The sequence below is a fragment of the Haemaphysalis longicornis genome, unplaced genomic scaffold, assembly GCF_048455015.1.
Source record: "Haemaphysalis longicornis isolate Haplotype H1 unplaced genomic scaffold, Haemaphysalis longicornis Haplotype H1 scaffold_2, whole genome shotgun sequence".
Classification (NCBI taxonomy): domain Eukaryota; kingdom Metazoa; phylum Arthropoda; class Arachnida; order Ixodida; family Ixodidae; genus Haemaphysalis; species Haemaphysalis longicornis.
The window spans coordinates 129,739,655-129,766,728 of NW_027526295.1; positions in this window are offsets into that span (position 1 = coordinate 129,739,655).

Below are 27,074 nucleotides of genomic sequence, written 5' to 3' on the forward strand. Positions count from 1 at the left end.
GAGCAGTTATCCATGAGAAAGCAAGCGTGACGCTCCGAGGCCCCGGCTTCTGTCGCTGTCGGGTTTTGGCGAAGGCACTAAGCGACCGCGAAAATCGGGGGTGCAGCGACCGCCGAAGAGCACCTTCCAGCTCGCGCGGCGTTCGATATACCCAATGTCGGAAAAAAAACCGTTCGATATAAACGTACGAATTCCTATACTTTCACACAGAATTTTCAAGGGGATAATTCATGAGTTCGATATAGACAATAATTCGATATACGAGTGTTCGATATATCCGTGTTCGACTGTATACGACATTTATACGGACCATACGTTGACGTACCTGGTGCTCGTACTGCGATAAAACTGGTGTCAATTTTTTTAACGTAATACGCTACTTTGTTGTCATACGTTGCAGACACATATTCCCGTTTTTAATTCTGCTATGGGTCAGCAAAGGTAAAAATTTCGTATTTCGGTAATTCCGTATATATGGCACGTTTTCTGGGGGCTGCCGGGCTCCTAGTATGTTGCTGGGCCTCCTTCTGGAGCAATAAATGACCTATTTCTAGGCAATTCCGGGCACTTCAAGTGGTTTTAGCAAAGGATAGGATGGAGCTGTCTTTCATCACCTTGTCACAAATTATGTTTTCTTTTTATGTAGAAACTCCGGCAACAGCTGTAAAACCTCTCTGAAACATTGTTCCACGGTCGTGACCGGCTGGTGCATGTTTTCTGTTCTTCTTTGCACACCCAAACAAGCACTACTGTTGTAACACCAGACTGGCGATTTCTGCCGGGCCAGCAGTGAACCCGTTTGCGCTTTCGTCATTGATACTTGGAAGAAATAACAGAATAAAGATTTCACGACTACACTAGCGGCGCAAAATACTGGAGAAACCTGAAGACAATTAAACGAAGGTTCCCGGGTATTGGTGGAAGGCTTAGGGATGTCAAGTAATTCGTCAAAACAATGCACACACGCGTAAATGGGTTCTCCGAGATACGAAAAGCAATATATTGATACCTATAACTTCATATCTTGAATTAGGCTAAACTTGAGGAGGCACCGTTTGTTCAATAGAAGTCGGAGGTAAGATCGCAAGACTGCTTAGGTGTAAACCTTTTTCAGGAGACGAAAGATTTAATAAGGAAAAGTCAAAGCCTGACAATCTCCATCCCAGCTGACAAAATAGAACTAGCGGAGCTTTCGAAGTTAAGGAATAAGCGTAAGACTGATGACATACGGAAGTATGATATCGAGAGGATTGAGCATGCTGTAAAGAACGGAGGCTGCCTGAAACCAGGGAACAGGCGTCTAGGCATGTGGAAAAATCAGATGTATGCACTAAAATAAAATAAAAGGGATTAAATAGTTATATTAGCCCAGGAGTTCTATAGAAATCTGTTCAGTAGCCGCAACATCCTAGATAATACGGAACGAGAAAGTAGTTCAGAGGAGGTCGAGATCCCACCAGTAACGATGGAAAATGTAAAGAAGGCTTTGAAGAGATGCAAGGGGGCAACACACGTGGTGAGGATCAGATGAGAGCAGACCTCTTGAAGTATGACGGGCAAATTGTACTAGAAAACTGGAAACCCTGCATACTCACTGCCTAATTGATGCGAGTGTACCGGGATTTTGTAATAACGCGAACGTTACCTTAATTCATAACAACGGTGACATGAAGGACTTGAAAATGTGGGGCCGATAAGCTTACTGTCAGTCGTCTACTAAGTACTTACCAGCGTATTCGCTAACGGAATTTCTGCCACCTTAGATTTCAGTCAACCTGATAAACAAGCAGGGTTTCTGAAAGGCCATTAAAAATAGAACATATTCACACGATCAATCAGGTGACATAGAAATGCGCTCAGTATACTGTATTGAAGATTTCCCAAAAGAAGTCGGCTTCCTCCCAAAGCAGACACCAGGCGAGCGACGCAAACCGCCACGGACCGGCAAAACAAGAGCAGAGCAGCTTCCCCGAAAAGTTGTGCCGGAAGTATTCCAGACAAACAGGGAAAGGAGGATGTCCGGGTCGGAGTGCGGCTGCGGCGTAGAACTGCGGCAAGGTGTCTTGCATGCAGACGCAGAAGGGGAGAGGCCGTGGCGTGCTTGGCCGCCAGCCGAGTGCGGACTCGGAAGTGAAACATCGACCCTCGCTGAGTCTAGACTGTGTGCAGCCGAAGAAAATAAATTTCGTTTGCTTTATGTCCCCAACGTTATCGAACGATCCCTCCATTGTTCATACTCAGCGCTTATACAGCCTTCATATAATATGAGCGCGGGTCGTTTTCCAGCCACGGCGGCCGCTTTTCTGGGGGCGGAGAAAAGCAAAAAACTCCGCGTGTTCGAGATTTCGGCGCACGTTAAAGATCCCCAGGTGGTCAAAATTAATCCGGAGCCCTCCACTGCGGCGCGCCTTATCGCCCGTGTAGCGTCGGCGCGTTAAACCCTACAATCAATCAATCAGAAAGCATTTGACTCGGTCGAAACCAAAGCAGTTATGCAGGCATTGCGGAATCAGGATGTAGACAAGCAATACGTAAGAATACTAGAGGATATGTACAATGGGTCTACAGCAACCATCGTCCTCCCTAAGGAGAGCATTAAAATACCTACACGGAAGGGCGTCAGACAAGCAGACACAATTTCTTCAACGTTATTCACAGCATGTTTACAAGAAATATTCCGAACATTGCATCAGAACAGGTTGGCATAATGGATAATGGAGAACACCTGACATTTGCTGATGACGTTGCCTTGCAAAGTAACTTGAGGGATGAATTGCAAAGCGTGCTTGCCGCACTGCACAAACAGAGTAGAATCGTGGGACTGAACAATAATATCCAGAAAACGAAAGTAATGCTCAATAGCCTCAGGAGAGCACAGCCGTTTGAGATGAGTGGTGACGCAGTGGAAGTGGTAAGCGAATATATCTATTTAGGCCAAATAGTCATCCGGGATCCCAACCATGAGGCCAAGATAATCACAAGGATACAATGGGGTCGAGAGCATTAGGCAGCTATTTTCAGATAATGAATGGTAGGTAGCCTCTCATTGTCTCTGAAGAGGAAAGTGTATGACAGCTGCATCTTAAAGGTACTCGCCTACGGGGCAGATGCTGAGAGGTTCACTAAAAGGGTTCAACGTAATTTGGGTACGACTCAGCTAGCAATGGAACGGAAAATGATAGGTGTAACTTAAGGGGCAACAAGGGAGCAAAGTGGGTTAGGGCACAAATGCGTGTTAAAGACACATTACTAGAAATTCAGAAGAAGAAATAGGTGTGGGCATGGCGTGTAATCCGAAGGGAAGATAACCGTTTGTCATTAAGGGTAACAAAGTGGGTCCCTAGACAATGCAAGCGTGGCAGGGAGAGGGAGAAAGTTCAGTGGGCCAATGAGATCAAGAAGTTAGCGGAGATAAAATGGTCGGATGCAGCAGAGGAACATGATAATTGGTGATCTATGATAGAGCTCTATGCCCTGCATGACATGACATGAGTGGGGTAGCAGCTACGCCAAATAAAAAAAAAAAACTTTACCAGCAGTAAGTATATGTGGAAAGCCATCTAATTTTTCTTCATGTACCAATATCGCGGGAGCTTCGTCCGGCGGGTGGGTCACCACCAAGTTGGTCGTGGTCGGCGGCACCTTGTCACGGTAGAAAGCGGCGAAACAAGCGAGGGTAGGTCGCATGCACAGAAATATTCCGCCAATGCAACCGTCATCTCCTAGGCTGCCGTCTTCCGCCGGTTATAAGCAGCCCGTAATTATTGGCGTGAACAAGGCGCGCGCACAATCGCTGTCACCGCCCGAGACAACAAAAACTTGTGGAATGTAGTACAGCCTCCCTGCTTCAGCCGCACGCCGTCACCCACAAGCACGCAAAAAAAAAAAAAAAAAAACGCTTCGCTCCCTAGTCGGCCTAATCATCGGCTCCGCTAAGATCATCCGTGTATACACTTTCAAAATATCTTCACGTCTGACTGAAGATTTCCTCTAAATTTCAATATAAAATATACAGGAAAAACAATTTGTTTTCACGATTAATAATTTATACACTAATCAACATTAGTCGTAGCTTTTGCATTTCAAAGAAAAGTACTTTGAGTCAAGTCAAGATAACTGCTGGGTCAAGCCAAGTTCGAAAATCACGCATTCTCCAGGCATCGCCGCCTACTGGCGGGTTGAAGCCACCATTCGGCGGCTCGCATAGACACTAGCGCCAGTGTCCCGTCTAGCGTATATTAGTACTAGCAGTTGCACCCGGCGGTGCCCGGGTGGGCCATTATATTGATGACACTAATGGGTATAACAGGTGTTCATTTATTTGATAGTTGTCATGTTTGGCTAGTTCATCGTGAAGTGGTACACACTCAGGAGCTCCTGCCTGCTGTCAGTACATGGGCTCCAACCGCAGGCGCGTCGTGGTGATGTGAAACGACTAGCACTCGTGTTTTACTGAAACTCTCGTGAACAAATTGCACCAAGATGGTGCGCTCGAGCGAGTGAGTCAGTGAGTAAAAACCGTTTTATTGAGACGGTGAAGTAGGAGTGGTTCCCAATTTCAGAAAGCCATGTGATGAGCGGGCAACCTTCGGTATGGAGGAAGAGTTGTCTGGACATCCAAATCGCTGTTAGTTACCAGATTGTCTTAGAGCTCAAGAGTGGAAAGTTTGGATTGGAGAAGGGGGAGGTTGCTTTGCTTGCATTCCTAATATGATATGAGGAAGAGTGTCAGGTTGCAAATACAACTTGAATTCGGCAGGAGATTACGCTGGGAATACACGATGCAGGCCGACGGAGTGAGGGGTATTCTTACTCATGGAAAGTGCTATCTCAGCCGATCTGAACGATGCTAATCAGTACAGTTTTATGATAAGTAACACGATCTCCCTAAGGCAGGCGCGGGGTTGCAGGAAGTCCCAACAGACGTTGAGCGCTAACCTTTGCGCTTTTTCCCGGTCCGTCTACTATTTTGGATTGATGATAAAGTACAGGGCTCCTACGGGAGGGGCGTGTATGCAGAAAGTGCCAAAAGATGGCGAGCGCTATGCGAACGCGGGAAAAATCAACTGATTTCCTTGTCCAGATGGGTGTAAATTACAAAAATCTCGCTTGCCTTTTTTATTGGAATGTTAGGACAAAATCCTGAAATTGATTTTTGGGCAATTGGATGGGCAGCATTTGCAAGCAAAAATGAATGAGATCTATCAACTGTCTGTGCGGTGATTGAAGAATGTGTAAAAACACAGTGTTTTTCCGAAATCCTGCTTGCCTCTATTTGTTAGGTGTCATAGATAGATGTTGTAGAACAGTGTTTAAATATCTGAGTAAGTTACTTATTCCAACGAAAACCAGTCGAATATCTCAAATGGCGTGCGATAAAAAAATCCACATCTGAAAAACTGTTTTACCGCTTTTCACTCTCCCCATGGAGGTATTTCTAAAATTTTCAGCAATATTGACCTCCAACAACGTAATCATAGTGTACTCACGAAATCTGAAGCAGTTTGAAAGAGCAGTTTGGCTTGGCGGGTCATGACATGTTAGGCCTTCTTGGTTCGCCAGCGATGTCATTTGTAAAAAACAATTTGACCCCTTTAGCGGCGTCGCAGGGCGAAATCCTTTAACATGGTTATCTGAACTTGTATGAGTAACGTATGCTAGCAAAAGTCAGTCGGATAAATGAATCGGTGAAAGATTTATTCGAGAATCTTAAGGAACACCAATTTTTTTCCGGAGTTCGGAATCACGTCGATAGTGTTGGTGAGGGCGAAATACAGAAACTAGTTTTTAGATATTCTTGAGGGCTACATATATCAGTGACAAAGAGCTTAATAATAAGACCGGGTGAAGGAGTTAATCACGAAGTTAAAAAAAATATAATTTCACCATTTTGCCCGGTTGGGAGTGCAATTTTCGAAAAACCCGTCTTAGTGAGCCCCTACTCAATGACGCAAATAAACTCCCGAAATTTCAAGTCTCTAGACCGAGCAGTTTTGGCTGGGCGTTGATGAGCCAGTCAGTCAGTAAATCTGGTACTTCTTTTTATAGGTGTATATTGAACTCTATGGGCGAAGGCACACCGGGCACAGGCATGGCTCTTTTCAGTGTTTCCGAGCAAAGAAATTGGCCGCGCAACGTTTCAGTGAATGGAGAGTTTTCGATGGGCGTTTTTGACGGTCCGCTCCGTTGCCCATGGCCCGCTCAGCGCGACCGGAGCGTCAGCAGCAGAAGCACTCTTAGCTAAGCTATAACCGTATCGCCCTCCTCAGGGAATCATTCGAGTCACTGCTAGTGGCCTGTAAACCGAAACGTTATTTAAAGGAAATAGAAGAATTGGTATTGTTGGCACTCAAAGAAAGAAAAGTACCGTGTTTCTTGCCTTATTTCACCATTTTTATACAATTTATTGTTTGACACAATATAATGGTCCTATATATTTTTAAAAGAAGCCGTTCAACTTTGGAATAGCCAGGACACGGCAGCCTTTTTCGGAGCTGCGTAAAAGTTGGCCCGCGGTTCGGTCGACGTTTTTCGCTTGCGTTATATGCATCGTTGAGGTATGGGACATATTTGCCTATTCTGAAGCACTTTTGCCGTTCAGTCGCTCATGTTTTTTTATTTGATTTTTTATTTTTTGGCAAAAACCAAGGGGAGGCTGAGACTAAAGGCGAACGTGGCCTTACAGAGGCCTCAGCCACTCGATTTACAGCGTACATAACTACACGTCTGTTCACAAATATAAGCATGATAGCACAATCGTAATACAGAAATAGCACAAAGCAAAGTCATTACTACACTTCTTATGTATTATACAAAGCATAGGTCTCAAATTCACAAAGGGATCACAATGTACACATAAACGCAGTAATTCGTACGGATGAACTTTCATCAGTTACACTACTAGGTCACAATTACGTATTAATATATTTTTGTTTCTAATTGTTTTTAATTTCTACCTTTAGGGTAACATGTAGACATATATTTCGAACCCTTAATTATATATCAGTATTGCGAGCGTTTTGCTTAAGTAACACTTATCTGACCTGTTTTTTAAACGTAAGTTCATTGGCGTCAAAGTTTAATTTTTTTCCTAATTTATTTAATAATTCAGTTGGCTGGTACAGGAAAGATTGCTCAGCATAGTTTGTTCTTACTTTTGGAGTGTGCCGTATTGTATGCCTGAGATGGTAGCGAGAATATTTATTGCTAACTTGATTTTAGGTCCTTTGCTTGTAAATGGTGTGCAGAACATTCATGTAATAGATTTGGTAAGCTCGAAGCATTGAATATTCTATAAATAAAGGACTTTTCCTCAAATCTGCGTAACAGCCACGATAATCTAAATATATGCGCAAAATTCTTTTTCGCAATACAATGAGCCTGTTATAATTAGTTTTAGTTGTGGTCCCGCACAATAAATCACGCAGCATAGTTTTGAATAAATGAGAGCATTGTATAAGTTTTGTTTCAACCATAGTGGTATCAAATAGCCTATTCTATATATGAGACCTTTACTTTTGGATAGTTCGGAGGACAGGTGAGCAATATGCGTATTCCACGAAAGTTGTTCTTGAAACCAAACTCCTAAGAATTTCTGTTCTGTCACTCGGTTTAACTTCGATCCGTTGAATATAATGGGGATTTCTTTCTCGACATTTTTATTGTACGGCCTAAACATTATGTAAGTTGTCATTGTAGCGTTAAGCTGCAATTTATTATCTAATAACCAATTTGATAATTGTTACAACTAAACATTTACCATTGAGTGAAGTTTAATTATATTATTAGATGTGAAGAAAACGTTAGTGTCATCTGCATACATTTCAAGTTCTTGCGTACCTTCTATATTTATGAGGCCATTTACATAAACTATAAACAGTAATTTGCCTAACTTGGAGCTTTGCGGGACACCTTGTTTTAGCTGTAATATGTCTGATGTAATGAAGTTTAGTTGAACAAACTGCTTTCTTTGAGTCAAAGAGCTTTTTAAAAGGTTACCTGCCACGCCACGTATTCCATACCTCTCCAATTCATTTAGCAAAATATTATGATCTATCGAATCAAATGCTTTTTTAAGGTCTAAAAACAGTTCAATTGTGAACTGCCTGTTTTCAATATTTGCAATTATTTTATCTTTAATGTACAGTAATGTTTGCTCTGTTGATTTTTTTTTTTTGGAAACCATATTGATACTTGGAAATTACATTATGTTTAAGAAAGAAAGTCGACAGTCTATTATAGATTAATCCTTCGAATACCTTGGGAAAAACTGTCAGGACAGATATTGGTCTGTAATTTGATACATTGTCGTGTGCTCCCCCTTTATGAATCGCCGTCACTCTAGCAACTTTAAGTTCCTCAGGAAAAACACCAGTGAACAGACATAGATTTATAATGTACGCTAACATAGTTGTAGAGCCACGCGCTTAATCACACTAGATAAAAACCCGTCAACTCCTGCCGCTGCATAATTATTTATTTTTCCGATACGGTCCCGTACTTCTGTATCTTTTGTAGGTTCAAAAAAGATAGAACTGGACAATCGTGGAATGCCAGTCGCGCCGCGGCCGCCGTTATCAGTGTGCATTGGGTGCGCACCAGCATCAATAAAATAAGTATTCATACAGTTGGCTAGCTGAAGGCTCTCTACCGGCTCTCCATTTAAATGCGTGAATTGCGGCTGTGTTATTGTTTTTATATGTGTTACTTTGTTAACAGTGTCCCATACTTTCTTAGGCTGGCCTCGTATGTGGAAAAATAGCCGTTCGTAATATTTGCTTTTCGCTCTCTTTAAATCGCTCTGTAGCTTGTTTCTAAACTTTTTGTAAATTGGGGATCCTTCGTTTTTATAAAATTGTGTAACATAGCATTTTTCTTTTTTTATGCGTTTATACAGATCTGGATCCCCCCAGGGTTTTCGCACCTTTTTGGTTCTTTTACTTGCAGGTTGTAGAGGAAAGGCTGCATCCTAGCATTCTCCTATGGACTGCAGGAAAACAGTACAAGCGATATTCGCATCGCTCACCCGATAGACGATTTCCCAATGTAACAATTCCACTAGTTTTCGGAAATATTCGATTGTGCGATTGTTGATCTTACGAAAAAAGCGCGGCAGAGGGCATAGATCGTTTATAACATAATGAGTCTCGATAAAGAAGAAAACTGGAAAATTATCACTGATATCCACGGTCAGAACTCCTGTCGATATATCACAATCACAAAAATTCGACATACAGACGTCCAAAAGTGTGGCACTGATAGTGTAAATTCTAGTTGTTAGCATTATGTGATTAACACAACCATAACAAGATAACAAGGTTTTTAATTAAAGAGACGCTCCTTTTTCCAAGGTCATATCGATGTTCAAATCACCCATTATGGTGCATGATTCATAGCGCGAACAAGCATATGTCAATAACCGCTCCAAGAAGGTTTAAAATGTTATTTTGTTACCCGCAGGAGGTCTATAGATTACACGCATAGTCATTTTCCGTACGTGAAAAGCCAAGCATTCGAAATCATCAGTAATTTCTGAAAATTCTTCAATACCCATGAAATTAATGGTGTTCTTTATGTTCTTTATGTATACACTGACGCCTCCGCCCCTTTTCTTTTCCCTTCTCAGGTGCATTGAACGGTACCCGTCTAGCAGTGGTATCGGGTCACTCCCAGTCAACCAAGTTTCAGTAAGAAATAAGATGCCTAATTTACGTGTAATTGAGTGTAATAACATACCCAGTTCATCTATCTTATTTCTAAGACTTCTCATATTGATATGCATACCAGAAAACGAGTTATGATTTGAAGATTCTGCGTTGAAACCCTTAATGTCATAATAATTACCGGTTTCTTTTGAGCTTGTCATACCAGATTGTGGAATCAGATGCTTAGCTAGAAACTCGCACGCCGTCACTTACTTGTTGCAGGGAATTGATTTTGGACTCAAGCACTAAACGCATTAAAGGCACCACTTCGGCGACAGTTATACGTAAAAAACAGTTGGAATATCCTAGGAAACCAAGTTTCAACTGAAGAAACGGAGTGCGCTATAGCGCGCTCGCCTGGCTGGGGGCAGCCATCTCGGCATTCGGTGCGACAGCGTAAGCGTCCGCCACGGTCCCCTCAGCGAGCCCGGCGAGCGAACCGGGGCCCCGCTGCGGTAACCCCGCTTGCGCCAGAGCGAGCCAGGCATGTGCGTTGGCGCTCCCGCTTGCTATAGGAGCGGAGTGGACCGTAAAAAACGGCCAGCTAAAACTCTCCAATACCATCTTTACTGTGTCTGCTTGTTAAGCAAAGGTTACTCTATTTATTACTATTAAGAATGACACTTTGCAAGAGTATTTCTACTAAAATTTTTTGGTATCCCATGAGGTGTTTTACACTTCGTAGTCGAGGGCGAAATCTTCACAGCTGTAAAAAATATTTTGCTTATCTTAAACATTGAAATTTTTTTTCTGTTTTGTTCTCTGTTCAGTTCTGTTTTGTGTTTGGAGAAAGTGGACTTAAACATGCGGGCTGTGTTCCGTGCACATGACCTTTCACGTGGGGATATTTCTAACCATTCGAAAGGCGGCAAAGGAGGCTAGTTGATATTTTATACCGAGCGGAAAATGCAGCGCTCCTGAGAGCCAAAACCAACAGAATACAGGGCTAAACAAATTAAACGTACAATACAAAGCGCTTTGTATTTTAGACAATTTTGTTGTCACTCCTGTCTTCCGTCGTTCTCCATGTGCGGTAGCTGTTCATTTTCTGCTCAATTTTGTCAGAAAATTTAAAAAATTCAGCAATACTTTCCGATTGGCCGAACTTTTTTCTCAATGCCGACCTCAAAATTTTCCCGTGGTTCCCCAAGGCTGTCAACTACTATTATATCGAGCATCAAGGCCACACAAAACCATAACCCACAGCAAAAGTTGATACCGCGCCAGATTGGGTTGTGCAAGTCTACAGTACGGCAATGATGCACTGACGAGGTGAGGGAAAAAACAGCGAGCATATTTGAAGCTTGCTTTGCCAAAAAATATAAATTAAGGAGTTTTTCCCTTTCAATTGTTTATAAAACCTTCCTAGATAATGAGCGCGGACTTTTTACGTGGTGTCGATAGCCCTTTATGGCAATTGTAATCATGACCTAACTCATTTTCGTAATCCTGATAATGACTTGCCTACGTATGTACAAGCACCCTGCATGAACGCACTGCGAGCGTACAAGTGCATGTCCCGTACCCTCATGCGGAGGCATAACAATTATTACGTGCAATAAACATACGAAAGCCATCAGACCATGGTCAAAATCCGCCACATGATACTCTAAATGGCGGGCCACAGCCAGGTGAGAGTGCAAGTGGTTTCACGTCTTAGGTTCATTGCTACCGCTTGTTTTGTCGGCATAGACTTGGTATTACGTTACACAAACTCACTGACTATTGCTCGGTTAGGCTCCCTCGCGTACGCCGTGAACCGATAAAGCTAAGCCCATTTGTGCTGTGTGATGCTGAAGAGTCATTGCTTTGAATTTCCGGGAATTTTCGGACCAAAGATAAGCCCGAGATTTGCGTTTTTTGACTTGCGAAGTCAAGTCAGGCCTCATAATTTATATGAATTGAGAAATAACGCTCTTCAATAATTTGTAACATCGATTTTGCCGTACGTATAAATGCGTTGTGATAGCAGACCACTGATGTTATCATAGCTTTACAGGATGCCTCTTCCGTGGCAATGTGTTGTTATCATGGGACAAAATGAAAAAGCATGACTGCCGCTCTAACGAGTAACATCATCGGGAAAGCTGCTCATCCAGCCTCTCAACCGCGCCCGGAACCTGCATTGTTTGGGGGGTCTCTGTTGGTGTGTTATCAGAATTGCGGAAAACCATTTCTTCTCAAGAACCATATATAAGTGGTATCACGAAAATTAAAGCAAAAATACAGTTGGCCCAGCAGGCCCTAGAACCATGGAGATTATATGCAGAGCGGGATACATTTATGTTGAATGGATTCCGTAACTTACGCACGTACAGTCCCACTGAGTTTGACCTGAAGCACTCACCAATATTCATACATTAGTATAAAAATGGTCTCTGTAACCTAAAAAATCGGCATCTAATTTGGTGTCTAAGAACGTAGCGTACTTAGTGTGTGCTTGGTTGGGGGGGCCTCCATTTTAAACAGAGCCTGTATAATCCCTGGTCGCCAGTGAACGTAATAAGTCATACTGAGGGTTATCGTATTTAAAGACTAAATTTTTTCTACAGACCACGCACACATCAAATTCACACTTTTTTTAAAGGGGCTTCTTTAAGCCTGACGACAATCCCCATCTGTCCCCGGGATTTAATGGCAGGGTCTTTCCAAGTGCCCGCGAGATTTCAGGCTACCAAATTACGCAACAGAAAAAATGACGGGGCAACGAAATTTAAGCCCCATTGAAGTCAAAATGGAGCCCCCGTTTTGGAGTGGGACAAGAAGACAACACCGAACAAAATCTCACGAGAAAATAACTAAGGGTGAACACGAAACTTCACCTCTTTGGGCACGAAATTGAATATCCCCGTGAGGTGCAAGAACACAAAAAGCAAGACGGAATGACGCATGGAAGGCGATGGAACCGTCCAGGGCCACAGACAATTGAGACGGAAAACGGAAATGGTGAGTAGAATGTGGTGTTCAAAGTTAAAGATTTTTTTGCACTCATAGTGGCAACATGCAATGTTTCCCTTATTGGTATCAACTAAAATTATTTAGCTGGTTGTAGCTGTGGTAGATTGTTTGAAAAACCATTATCAAGTATTTAAGGTAACCCTGCAACACTCTTTTTCAACTTTTTTTGATATCTTAAATGCTTGAAGAACGTAGTCACCCAACACAACCAGTACGTAGGTAAGGTGGTCGCAAAGTACCTCAGCCAAACATTACTGCTCAATGTTCATCAGATGACTTGGAAACTCGCTCAAAAAAAATTATCTCATTTTTCCGGTCTTGATGTCCTTCGACGGCCCTAATTACGTCACTGAGGCCATGTAGCGGGTGTTGGGCGTTTTTCCTTCAGTTGCAGCCATGAGCTCTTTTCGATATCAACACAAAAACAAGGCACAAACGGAAGGCGTATCTGTTGCGACGAGCAAATCACGGAATGCCGCTCCGCGCTGGCCATAACTGTAGCTTTAGCAGTGCTTCCAAGCGCGAAGGAAACAGTGAAAGCGTTTATCGAAAGTGTTGCACGGTATCTTTTACACTCCAACATTTTACGGAAAACATGGAAGTGTGTTTCTATTACGCAGCGCTTTCAATTCAATTAAATGCAGCTTTGTTGCAATAGTTCATGCATGCCTACATCTGGGTTAAAATACAGCCGCAGGCATGGGCATCGGTAGGATTTTTTCTTGTGGGGCAAACTCGTTGCATTGAGGAGGAAGAAGCAGAGGGCGAGGGGGTGGGGCAATTGTGCTCTGATGGCTTGGGGGGAGGGGACGGCGCAAGTGCCCCTTTCGCACACCACTGCCGACGCCCTATAGCAGGAGTAAACAGAACCGGCACACCAGACAGCACCCCCAAAGATCATAGACAGCTCAAATGGCCCATTGCTAAGAAAAACCTACGGAATCGTATCAAAACCTGTACAACCGCCATGAGCAACAAGCTTCAAAGCAATACAGATATGAGAAGACGGATGCAAATGTAACAGAAGGAAAACTACTCAGCATGCTCGTAACAAAGCTGAAATCCCAAGAAGGCGGTTCCTTAGAGTAGATTTCAATCTGACAAAAGTATTGGAATCTATTTTAGTACTTATTTAATTCTAAAGCAGCACCCAGAAAAGTGAATTGTATCTTTGCCGCAATTATTCAAAACGTTAAACCGGAAGATATTCTACTGGCTCTAAAAATGCGCGTTACTCGTTTTTGGAATTTATGCGAACCGAGAAGATGTTGAAGGGTAGGTTAGAGTTGAAAAATAAAATGCGTTTCTGTTGCCTTCTATCCCCTCTAATCACTGTTTTCAATAGTGCTCAGAATGGTTATATATGGCACCTGCTATATCTTGGTTTGCCATAAATCGGATTAAGTTATTCCCCACTTTTCACTCCCTACGCTGCGCACCAACAACAGTAACACGCTAAATATTTATATTGCCAGGTACAGGAGTGCGTAAAAGCGAGCTCGTTCTATTTCGTGAACCTTCGTAGTGCAATTTGAAGGGCGCTGTTGCGTTGTTGCGTTCAGGCTGTAAGCGACCAGTCTCAAATTTGGAGTGGCACGGTTTGCCCTGCACCACTTTGTTATTGCCCAACTAAGCCTATACTAATTTCAAATGGAATGACCTGTACTACTTATGCGCGTTATACTTTTCTGCTGCTCGAAATGATGCACCTGCAATACCACCTATCACTTTCTAAGGGAAAGCCTCAACCAAGGGTATCCGCACTTTACACGTTCCCGGAGTAGTCAGAATGCCAGCTGAGTAGCGCTCCCGTCTGCGACCAGGTGAGCCGGGTCTCCCGCGTTAAGGCAGTAGCTAGAGCCTGCGTTTTTTTTGGAATAATAGGATGCAGCCCACATTACTTGTTATCTGTTATTTTGTCCCCAATAAGCGTTATTCATCAAGAGCTATTATTTATGATCCCCATTTTATGACAGAAGCAACGTAGGAGCTTCACATTGTCTACACGTGTTACCTAAATGCTAAATTAGGTGCTTAATTAGGCGCTAAATAATTATCTACGCGCTTATATGAAGCTTTCACACTTTCTGCCATATTTTGGCCATTACGAGGAAGAAACAGACGCACTAGTGTGCAGGTAATGAAGTATTACCATGATTGGGCAGCGTCCTCCATCTTACATCGAGTAAATGGAGCTTTCATAGCTCCCCGTTACCACCGTAGTATAACCGGTTAAACCCATTTGCAACAGTGCAAAAACGGGCCAACCGGCATAGAGAATTTTGTCCACCCGAAGGTGGAGAGAAATAAACGGGGAAAGCTACCTTGCGTCCCACCGGCAGGGGGACGGGCCCGGGAGGACCCCCTGTGTCCCGCCTAGAAAGACGTCGGAGGGTGTGGGTTGTTGGGAACGGGAACTTGGGCATCGGGACGGGTTTTGGGAGAAAGTAACGGAATAGGGGGAGCAATTTTGCTCTAATCCAGATGTCTGACTCTTTTTCAAGACTGGTTGCGCAGCAAGGGCATCAGACAGTCCCAATTGCCAAAATATGCGGTACCTGCCACGGGTAACCGCTCACCCATAGGGTCGGTTAACTGGGCCCCAACCGTCCGAGACACGAAGTACCCTAATTGGTGGCGACGGTCAGGCCCCTAACCGACCCCCAGCTCTGCGGCCGATGCGTACTAACGTCCTCGATAGACGGTCCCGCACCAGGTACTCACGGATCACCAGTGAAGTTTTGCACTATACACGGGTACTTGCAACACCTGCTTTTAAAGGTTTCCGGACACCGGAAGTTTGTATGCGCAAGGTACCTGAACGGCCCCTTCGCAAGGTCCCTTCGTCCGGATAAGGGCCTATTCTTATGTCCTCCTCTTTGCCTACTCTGTCGCTCATAGGAACAAGAGTCTTCGGGCATTGCCTTGCATATGGCAGAGGAGATCGGTCCGGGCCTACTAGCCGTTACTAAGCGCGGAGAGTTTCCCCGGTCGGTGTACTCACCTCGCCTTTCCTCGTTTTCCCCGTACGAGACACCAAGTAGCTTGTGGTAGCTGGTCCCTGAGGCATAGAGGTCAGTCTATACGCCCCTTGCAGCAAGGTTACAGGGGGGCGCGACCCCCCCCCCCCAGCCTCATACGGACTGTACAACATCTAGCCACCATGACATTTGGATACAGGGGTATGTCATTCCCCCCGACCACTTTGCGATCAGGTCGCTGGCCCCGCCAAGGTTGCGGTTACAAGGGTCGCCAGTCCCCCGGCCCGTAGTGGTTTCCCGACCATTGAGATCGGTACTGCCAACTACAAACGACTATACGCGGGCGCCACTCGCTACTTCGTAACTTGACTCGCCGGCCTCCTCTCACGCTGGATTACAGGGGTGCGTTGCTTTCCCCAGCCAAAGAAAGTCATAGTTGATCGATCTCGACACGCCTTCCCACTTCAACCGCATTTCCAAGTGCCGGGTTGACACCCGACCGCCCGACCTCCGCGTAGGACCTGATTCCAATTGACCAGGAACCTCCACAGTGGCGGCCGTGTTGCACGCTCCCGAGCAGGGGTTGTGCGGCCTCCCCGATTCCTCGAGGAGGTCCTGTGGAACTCCCCGTACCTCCACGCTCTGGCCCCTATTACATTAGGTTACAAGGGTTTGTCACAACCCCCGGCCTGCAGACCAGCTCGCAAGTTCAACCGAACGAGCCCCAAGCTATGGTTACAGGGGTGTGCACGCCCCCGGCTCGGTAGTGGTTTACCCATTGCTTCAGCAATAGTACGCCACCACTACGTGCGAACTGTACCGCTTGAGCCCAGTAGTTACTTCGCAACATTGACTCGCTGGCTTCCTCTCACGCTGGATTACAGGGGCGCGTTGCCACCCCCAGCCTTTGGCCTCCTCACACGTTGGATTACAGGGGCTCGCTACTTCCCCTAGCCAAGAGTGTCATAGTTGATCCACAAATACCATCTTTTGAAATACTCGGGACCCTCTGAGGAACTCCCAGTAGCTCCACACTCTCGCCCCCAAGACTGAAGGTTACAAGGGCTCATCCAGTTCCCTCGGTCAGCAGACCAGCTCGCATTAAAGGCCTCTTCCATTCACCGGTTAGAGAGGTTCGTGTGTACTCATGCTTGTGTGTACCCATGCTTCAGCATGGCACCATAAAACGAACTGTACCGCATATACCCCTATGACTTGGGTTACAAGGGCTCGTCACCTCCCTCGGCGAACAGATCCGTTCGTGTTTATAGGCCCCTTCCTAGCTGCGGTTACAGGGGCTCGAAACTCCCCCGGTCTCATAGTATCGCTCATATTGCTTCAGCAACCATGCGCCACTATAACACAAACTGTACCGCTTGAGTGCAGTTGCACTCCTCAACATTGACCCCCCGGCATCACCCACACTGGATTACAGGAGCGCGTGGCCACCACCGGCCAAAGAGAAACATAGTTGATCCACAGAAATTTGCAACCGCAAATTTTGACCGAATTACCATTCCCAGAACCAACCTCGGTAGCCATATTACTTTGAGAGTACTCCGTTAGAATCACGTTCTTCTTCTATTCTACTTTGCAAATAACGAGACTTCGCTGCGCGGGCATCCTCCTAACAAGCGGTACGTTGAGCGAGTGTTTTTTGTATGCGGTGAAAGGAAATTAATAATCGGAAACCCTTCTGCGCTCGTCAGGCAAAAACCTGGGCGTTGTGAGCGTCCGGTGCAATCAAAATTTCACAAATCAGTGTAAAATACGGCTTCCGAACAAAAGGGCACCAAAAGAGCAGAAAAAAAGCACCGAAAACACAAAATGACCGTGAACAACTAGTGGCTTCTTGAGCGCCGCAACTCGTGGCCACATAGCACTTCAGGGCAGCCTCAACTCAGACGGATGTTTCTAGAACCTTTGGGGATCATCGTGCCGTGTATAGGGGCGGCAAGTGCTTCGCTGACTGGTGTACTGGCTGTTGTCCATTTTGTGTGCCAGCTTGGCTTGGTGTACCCCGCAGGTGCACGAGCAAGACCGACGCCCCCGAGTCGTGCAATGCAGCAAGGAGAGCCAAACGCTAGGAACATCGCGAGGTGTACTCCAGGGGAGTCGCCTCGCAGATAACGCACGCAAACATGATGTAGCAGTACACACGTCTTTCACAAGTGTCGCAAGAGATGCCATAATGATTTCACATTTAACCCACGTAAGGCGGATTCTAGGCCATGTGAGCACCAAAAATTACCAGCGCCTGAGGAATTTTGCCCCTGTAAACAAATAACGTCAATGTAGACGCGTACACCTGTCAAGCCTTCAAAAATGCTGGTTTTCGAGTTCAGGGTCTTAGAGACTCTAAAATCGGGTCTGTGCTTCAGTTTACCAGCGAGGAATTATCTAAACCAAGTAGTAAACACCGACATACAAATTACGAAAGAAAGCACTATTGCGCGAGTACAGCAAGCGTGTGCGTAAACCGCGTTAAATTCATATTTGCCGTGCTTTGGAGGCGCTTTTTTAAAGAAAGTGCTACGAGTTGTGCCGCGCCTCCGCCAGATGGCGCCACGGGTCCCGCGACCGAGAGAAGACGCAGTGAAACATCCCCCTCGCGAGGGCATGATCAAATGCAGAGCATTTCCGGGGGCGCACGACGTTAAGTAGTTTGCGTTACGCTAATGTTGTTGCACTTGTGGCAACTGCTGACGAGAGAGCGCTCGCCAGCAGTAATTTGAATGAGTCAACGATATAAGGCGCGTTCGTAGCGTCCCATTCTGTGTCGGCTTTGTGGCGCAGTGGGTAGAGCACCATGTACATTGCGTTCCGCCCGCAGGGTCGAGGGATCGAAATCGGGCGCCGGATAGTATTTTTTTTTATATAGTAGGGAGGGGTGCGGTGCGGACTACGGACGTCAACGCGGGTGACATCGTGAGTTACTGAAATGCTCTGCATTTAAAAAAGGCTTCGACGCATTGTGCCCAATGTTTGTCCGACCGCTATGATTTCTACTAAATGGGCTGCCAAACGTAATTCTGGCCACTAGACCACGATACGCGTGGATAAATTCGCGACTTGCCAAGTGACCGCTTTCAACAATCAATAAAAATAACTCTTACAAAATGTACTGTTGGGCCAGTTGGTGCATATTGATTCAAGAAAAAGAGCGCGAAAAACCACGACAAAAAAAAAATCTCTCTTGTCTTTCTTCATTTTTTTTCTGTCATGGTTTGTAGCGCTCTTTTTATTGAAACTCTTACAAGCATAACCGACAAATACCCGCATTCTTAGGGACTTCATTGCCCTCATTTTGAACTTTCACTCGTGATTGCCTGTCACAAGCAGAGCTGGCCGGCCTGAAAATTCACGCTGGCAAACATTTGCATGCTAATTACTTCGGGAACAACCACCAGTCACTTCAAAGGGGCGTCAACGATGTCGTCGAGGGGGCTCGCTGCTTCCAGTTTTTAGTTCACGTTCTCTTCGTTTGGTTATCGGAACTCAGAACGTTTGTCACGCCTACGTACTTTAATTTTTATGGCGCAGCCACCGCGGGTGACTACTCAAGCGGCCGATCTTGACACTTGATTGTGGATTGCAGCCACCGCCACCGTGCACAAGAGCCAGAATTTACTGCCTTGCACAACAGGGGTACTAAGAGCGATCTGCCCACCTAGTGTGCAGAAGATGCAAAAAAGAGATAAAAATATTTTCAAAACGCCCATATCTCTTAGTGCTCGTTCCGCAGTATTGCAATTGAAGCGTTGAAGGTTGGCTGATTGTAAGCGCCTGCGGTAGCCTGCCGAGCGCTTGGCGCCATGGGAGGTCGTAGTGAAGGCGTTCGCAAACGAACTTTCCGAGATCCCTTGGGGCAACGCTCGTATGCTGCGTCCCGGTAACTTGCTGTAACCGGTGCTTTTGGGTGGTGGGGCACTTTAGTTCATATCACAAGCTAGCTGCAGCATAGGCCAAAGGCAGAGGCGTGAAGTGGCGGCTCACTACGCCACGGGAAATAAATGACATACAAAACAAGACACATTCATACAAAAGACAATGCAGTGTTTTTACACCACATTTTAACTGTCAGATGTTCGTCGCTTCTAAATTTGCGTTGAATATAATTTTTACGAGGCACAAACCACATTCATAAAACTTTTCAGATATGGTTGCCAAATGGCCAGATTATTGATGAAATTTTGTTTTCTTCTTTAATATAAAACGCTAAAATTGTAACAAGCCATTTTACCTTTAAGTTAAACAAACGCCCCTCGAAAGTGCGCTGTCGTCATTGGCATCGTCATTCCCAAACATGGCGTGCATCGGGTCGCCCGTGCGGAATCGTGCGAAGATGCTGTTATATCCGAAACAGGCCAAGCAGTTGGCACTTGATGTTGTTGAGGCACTTCAAAAGGAAGGCGGAATAAGTGCGAGCTTGAACTCTGTTGTGAAAAGAGCAGCGAAATTGACCAATGTGAGTCCGCGCACTTCGTACAAGTGGATGGCCGAATGCAAGCAAACCGGCAAGCCGTTGACCCCCAAAAAGCGTTTGAGCGGCGGCAAAGGCGGACAGCGCAAGAAACGCATGGACAATTTTGACTTGAGTGTTCTGCGAAGAGTCGTGCACAGTTTTTTTGAACGGAACGAACTCCCCACCGTGCCAAAACTCACGGAATATTTCGGGAATGAGGACGACTTGCCAACTGTGGCGCCTGCGACCATGCTGAAGAAGCTTGGATTCAGGTTCAAGAAGCGATCACGTAACGCACTCCTCATTGAGGCGACGCTCATCGTGCAGTGGCGCTGTAAGTACCTGCGCGAAATACAAGAGCTGAGGAGCCAGAATAGGAACATTTTCTTATGGACAAAACGTGGGTGAGCGCCAGCCACACGACTAACCGAGTGTGGGTCGGAGACCGTTGAAAGTTACGACCAAGCGAAGCGGCGTGGACTCTCAACAGGCCTGGAAAACCCGAGCGGCAAGGGCGGCAGACTCATCGTCATTCACTGCGGCAGCGAGAACGGCTTCGTTAAAGGCGCTGGCGAGGTGTTTCGCGCAAAGAAGGGCACAGGGGACTACCATAACGAAATGAACGGGGCACATTTCGAGAAATGGTTAACGGAAAAGGTGCTGCACCGACTTCCGTCAAACAGTGTCATTGTCATGGACAATGCGCCGTATCACTCCATAAAGAAAAACAAGGTGCCGCGCATGAGCAGCCTGAAAAAAGATATGCAGGATTGGCTGACACAAAAGGGCATTGCATGGACACAAGGCATGGTGAAGGCAGAGCTCATGAAGCTCGTTGAAAGTGTGCCCACAAGGTGCGACCCGTACCGTGTCGACTGCATTGTTGAAGCAGCTGGGCACAAAGTTTTGCGCACACCGCCCTATCATTGCCAGCTCAACCAGATTGAGCTGTTTGGAGCGATATGAAGGGTTTTGTCGCGCAAGAAAACAGGACCTTCAAGATGCAGCTCTTGGAGGACCTTATCTGGAAAGGCATCAACCAGGTCACTGCAGCTAAGTGGAAGGCCTACGTGCAGCACACTGAGAACGAAGAGAAGAAAATGGCGAAGCTGGACCACATCATTGATAATGTGGTGGACAACATTTCGCCAATGGTCATCAACACGGAAGGCGACAGCAGCAGTGATGACAGCAGCATGAGCGACGGTGATCTGGGATGCGAGCCCCTGAGCTGGGACTGAACAAGGCGTTGGTGCACTGAAGAGATCGTCATCAGCATCACCAACAACCAACTCAGGTCCACTGCAAGATGAAAGCCTCTCCCATTCACTTCCAACCGCTCCTGTCCTGTGCTGCTCGAAAACATTCTTTGCCCCAGAATTTTCTCATTTCACCCCTCCATGTGTTCACCACAAATGTGTTCATACCTTTGCACGTAATAAGGTAGGAAGAAAGGACCCTCCTCTTTTTTTCACTGGACCTGTGGTGATTGAAGAAGAAAACACAGTTTATGTTCATAGATTAATTTTGCTCATAGATTGCAATTCAGCCTGCACAGATATGTTCCGATTCCCGGCTGCGGCGGCTGCTCTTCTGCAGGAGACGAAACGCAAAAACGCCCTTGTGTTCGAGATTTCCGCGCACGTTAAAGATCCCGAGGTGGTCAAAATTAATCCGGAGCCCTCTACTCGACACACCTCATCGCCTGTGCAGCGTTGGCGCGTGAAACCCCACAATCAATCAATCACAGATATCACGCAGCAGGTCGGGTCACGTTTACTTTTTTACTGTATGTCAACAAGATTTTTTTTACATTGTGCTGGTGTTTATGCGAACTGTGATAACAGCTTACGTATTACGAATGCCTAATGATTTGAGTTATTTACTTGCTCCATCTTTTTGGCAGTCACTGCTAGATTCCTACAACCAAGCAGTAAACGTTGTAGGGTGCTTGGTGTTATGAAAGTGTTTCAAATATACAAACTTATCCGCTTCGTTTTGGCTGTGATATTCATGTGCTGGAAAGGTTAAAGAGGCACTAAAGGCAATATAACATTTCTTTTTAACTAAAAGGTCATGTGTTTTACAACTTCATTGCCTTTGACTCAGTATTTGTTAATACCGTTTCCTCAGGAATTTGCGATTTGTGATGCTGCAAACTGTAGTGCGTGCATAGGGCATTGAAAGCTGTTTATATGTTTTTGGCGTTTTACGGTTTTAACGCCCTCCTACTGCTGTGAGTGGTACAGTGAAAGCTCGTTAATTTGAACTTTAATAATTGGAATTTATGGATAATTTGAACTGCAGAATTTGGTCCGGCCAAGCTACATAGAAGCCTACGTATAAAAAAGCCCATTAATTCGAATGGGAGTGGATTCTGCCACGGATGATTCGAACTATATGCCACCACGTCAGGCTCAACGTCTAGCACACGGCCGGAGAAACGCAAAGCACCAGTGCGGCCGTCCGCTTAACGGTCGTCATGGATTGAATTATGCTCGTCTCTTCAGTTTTGAAGGGGGCTTTTCGCTAAATTTGCTCGTTATTGCAAAAAAAGTGCTTGAAGGACAAAAGGCAAATGACAATGACTTTTTATTACTCTGCAAATTGTTGATGTGCCTGCTGCTTTCTGAAGCATTAGGCTGCAGATTTCTGAAGTGCGATAAGTATTTTTATTTTGTGTTTGTGTTGACATGCTACAATTACTCAACTGTGTAATTTTGCATGCATGCGCTACACTGGCGTGAAAGGTTTCAATCGTGCTTATTGTGACAGCTTTTGGCACATCACAACTGCCTATTTATTCAGTCATTACATGTTGCTGTTGTCGATAGCTGCTGCTGGATATGTATAACTAAGCAGCAAGTGCTGTGAGGTGTTTGGTGCCATGAAAAGCAGTTCAAATGTGTGAACATATAACCTGCTTTGTCTGTGATATTTTGTTTATTACTGTGGTTTGTCTGTGATATTTTATTACTGTGGACACTGTCCAAGCAGGACGGTAAATTCAAGCACGTGCAATAAAACAAGTACATAAATGTTTCAATCCATGACTCCACACTCGTGGTGGGTTAGGCTATTTCCCCCGTTATGACACGTGGGAAAATAAACGTGAAAATCAGCTCGTGCAAAGTAGAGCGTTTGAGGTTGGCAGTGCTGGGCAAGACTTGTCGAGGGGAATAAAAAATGTGAAGGGGCAAGCGCTACTTTGTGATGGAGAAACAGGGTTAACGCACGTTTGCGGTGGTGGTGAAAGATTTTGTTTGAGCTCGGGGGAACGGGGGGCCACGAGCCACACTGATTTCAGTGTTCGCTGCGCCAGGGCAAGTCGCCACTCCGCTGCTGGGCTGGTGCCGACTCCCACAGCTTAGGGGTGGGGGAGTGAAGAGGAGATGGAAGGATGCGCTTGAGGGGGTTCCCTATTGAACAGTCCATAATGGCACACAATAAACTTCACCTTCAACATTTTCAATGTTCCCCTTACTCGTAATGTTTATACATTATGTTGGTTCAAAAGTGTGGAATAAAATCCCTGTTGATCTTAATAATGATCCAAATTTCTGTGAAAAACCATTTTCTGTTGTCATATGCCGAAGACTAGTACCCCGCATTAGAAGTATACGTTCTTTTCCTGATCGGAGTATGATTATTTGTGTACTGTAGCGAAGATTGAGTCCTTCTTTTATAAATAGGTATTACACGTTATGTATTATTCTGCATCTGTAATTACTAACTTAATTATACTACAGTATATTTGTTAATCTGATAACTAATAATATGACTGCTTGTAACTACGCATTTCCTAAGATGGACTGACAACTAGCCCTTAAATCAAAGTATGCTACACCTTTTTATGTCGCCTCTAAGGAACACCACAACAACTTGTAAAAATCTCGACACCCCCAACAAGACCAGAACCTGTAGTGCGCTAATAGCTGTAGTCAAATTCGGTGGTCATTTCTGTGTGTGAGGGATTAATAGACAGATCAGGCAGCGTAAGAACAGGTGGAGAACCGAGCTGTCATGCCACACAGGCACAAGAACGTGCATGGGCTGAAGAATGTGGGATCCCGCTACAATGTAGGACTTCTTTTAAGCCAAAAAGAAATGTAGGCGGGCGGTGCTTGAACTGAAAATATCCAGAAAATACCTAAATTGTTTTCTTTCGAGCGCAGTAGTTTTGGTCACATCGAGTCCCTCACCTGTTCATATTCAGTTGTGCATTATTCACTTGTGCATTTTACAAACAAATACATGCTCTGTAATAACTCATTCTATTTACAAAATTTTTCCAGGCGCTCATTACTCGAACTGTGCTGTGAAGAACCGCGTGCGTTTGTGGAAGGTACTCCAGAACCACTCTAAGCCACACAGCTTCATACTTGTTTCATCACATTTAAGAGTCATGAAAGCATACACAACAGAATTAAGGCGGAATTTCTTGTTGCAGATGCTGGTCCTCAGAAGACAGACGCTTTCGGCCTGCAAAGAGGGAAAAAACACAAATTACAAGAATCAGTCTTTCAGTGTGTCAAATCTTGCTTGCACATTTATCTAGAGTTGTGGTAGAGCATCCAACCCTTCAAAATGATTTGCCTTACCTTTCTATGGTGATTTAGGTCAGTGGACACTATTTTTACAACTTACATTACACTGGGACATACTTCGCAGTTGGCGCAAGTTATTATTGCGCATGTAATTACATCAGAAATCGAAAGCAGGACTGATTTCCTGTTGCTCTTTTACTCGCAATGTCTCTTCTGCCTAAGCATACGGTTAGGCAGAACGTTTTATATCATATTCTTAGGTTCGCCTGTAACTGCGTTTTACAACTCGGCGTCCTCTGGTGAAACGTGCAAAACTAAAACATTAGGATAGCGTTAGGGCATGTTACATTAGGATAGTGTGAGGGCATGTTAGAAGGATTAGCGCTTGTTATTTCGTAGCATCTGATTGTTCTTGCGTACTGGGAAACGATCAACACAATTGCACATTTGTTGGGCTTGTAAGCCACCCCGAAGGAGCTCCTACAAACACCGCAGTCGCTGAAAAGTTTGCCGTTGCTTAGTGCTCCCTTCGCTGGAGAAACACCACGTTTTCGAACAACAATGACGGCGCTTCCACGAAAAGAACGGCCCTGTTGGGTTGTTTATACAAATTCGAGCTCTCCCTGCGAAATATTGCACGTCCAGAGACGAGATTTGCACCTAAAGAAAGCTGCTGGGTGCGTAGCGAAAGTCCACAGTTTCCGCGTATTTAAATGAACGAAACTGCTCGAACATAAGCAATGCCATTTGAGCAGGCGAATGTGGTAACAGAGTGGTTTCTTGTGTACGGTCGGCGTTTTCATAGCTAAGAAACGGGTCTAGACTTCACCGTGAATTGTGGTTGCTCGGCGGTATTATAGTTAGTGATCGGTACAGTCGGCATTTTTTGGTGTGCGTGCTATTTTTTGTGCGAGCAGCCGCAGTCCCCAATGCGAGCGAAGCGGAGCTGGCGACCTGGGGATTAAACTTACCCCATCTGACGGAGCGCGCCGCCCCTACACGGCAATTTTTTGACGCGCCGGCTCCCATTGTCGCCGGCTGCGGTGGGCAGGTCGCTATCTATAAAGCCGGCCGTAATCGAAACACAGAACAAATGGGAGTAGCATTGTGACGGTCTTCACTGTCTGGCATGGGTAATCATGCGAATGGCAATTAAACTTCGCAGTTCGATATCTCGGAGTACGAATGTGCCAGAAGAATTCTGCCAAATGAAATTGCGGAGAAACACGATTTCGTCCAGCTTTTTAATACCAACATGCCTGCTTACTGCAGCCATTAAAAGATTAATTATTCAATTTAGTTAATTATGCCTCCTACATCAATAATTACCATCTTATTCTCTGTCCCACTGGGCGCGTAACCTCAATGTATATGCGGTATTCATGTAAAGTTAAAGGCCTAAATCTAAAAAAACCTTTCGACTTTGTCGATGTTGATTTTGATCACCCTGCAGAACTGTAACACAAAATGTTCAACCAATGGTGAAGAGAATGGCGGCTTACTCTGGTCAGCGCAGGAAGTGTGGGTACAAAGCACGCGAGGCCTTAGGCGGTGCGTAGGTGAGGAAGAAACGACATCCGTTGCTATGGTGTGCAGAGGAGCTTCATTCGGCTTCTGCACCTTCTCCTTGTAGGGGTCGCAGTAGCGCATCATTGCAGACGACCACAAATACACAAACATCTTCCATGAGGATGTCAGTGCCCCCATAACGTTGCAAATGAAAGCTATGGCAGCTGGAGTGATCCGGTTTCTAGCTGCCGTCCCTCGACGATATCCGCACACAAAAAGTCGAGCACGTACACGAACACAGTGGCTGCGGAGACAGCAGGACCGAGAGGAAGGGTAGCTGGGTCCGTGCTCTGTGAAATGAGTCTCGGCAAGGTGCAGGTGACAGAGAGAGGAATGAAGACCTCTTGCACCGCTTGACACCCCTCCGCACGTTGTCGCAGACATTGCCACAACAAGCTTTGTGAGTGGCCTTGTGGGACAGCGTTGCTGCCGGGGCAGCAGCTGAATGATGGGGTCACCAGGCTGGGCTGCCGATGCACTCCATGGTGCCGACGCTTCCTGATTTGGCAAACCCAACAGGATATGGTGCTATACATAGGGCCGAGGCCACCCTTAGAGCCGAGGTGAGGCTTAAGACGAGGTGCTCCGCATTCACACATAATAACAAGCAATAAAGTTATCTATACGCAGTATCGGATGATGGGGACCACTCCAAATTTCTTCATCGGATCTTTCGAAAGTGGGGACATGACGAGCAGGGATATCTCTTCTTGTTTTTTAAAAGGGCGAATATTCAGGCGCAATGGGGGAATCATTTTTTACCGTTCGTCTTGACTGCCAGAACCGATGCCAGCTTCAGATAGGCAGGGTTTTTGGATCAAAAGGCAAGGACTTGGGAAAACAAGTGCTT